Source organism: Fulmarus glacialis, unplaced genomic scaffold (assembly GCF_000690835.1).
Source record: "Fulmarus glacialis isolate BGI_N327 unplaced genomic scaffold, ASM69083v1 scaffold21266, whole genome shotgun sequence".
Lineage (NCBI taxonomy): Eukaryota > Metazoa > Chordata > Aves > Procellariiformes > Procellariidae > Fulmarus > Fulmarus glacialis.
Genome location: NW_009216492.1, coordinates 3,631 through 3,927, shown reverse-complemented (window position 1 = coordinate 3,927; position 297 = coordinate 3,631).

The window sequence follows — 297 nt, the reverse complement described above, 5'->3', positions numbered from 1 at the left end:
TGGAGCGAGTGGAGATCGTCTCTTGTCGGGGGGATGGCGGCCGCGTGTCCTCTGCCACTCGCAGGCAGCTCCAGAGCCCAGATGCGTTTGAAGCCAGAGCTTGGACTCAGTGGGAGGTTTCACCAAAGCTCCCCGCTTGTCATTGCCATGTGGAAATCATCTCCCTTGCCGTAGCCACGTGGTGTTGCTAACATGGTCGGCAGCCAAGATTTGGGCTGGAATTTCCCCCCCAGCCATATTGCAGGGATTTCATCACACTAGCGGCAGGGGGCAGGTGGGGGGTGTATTTTTTTTTTT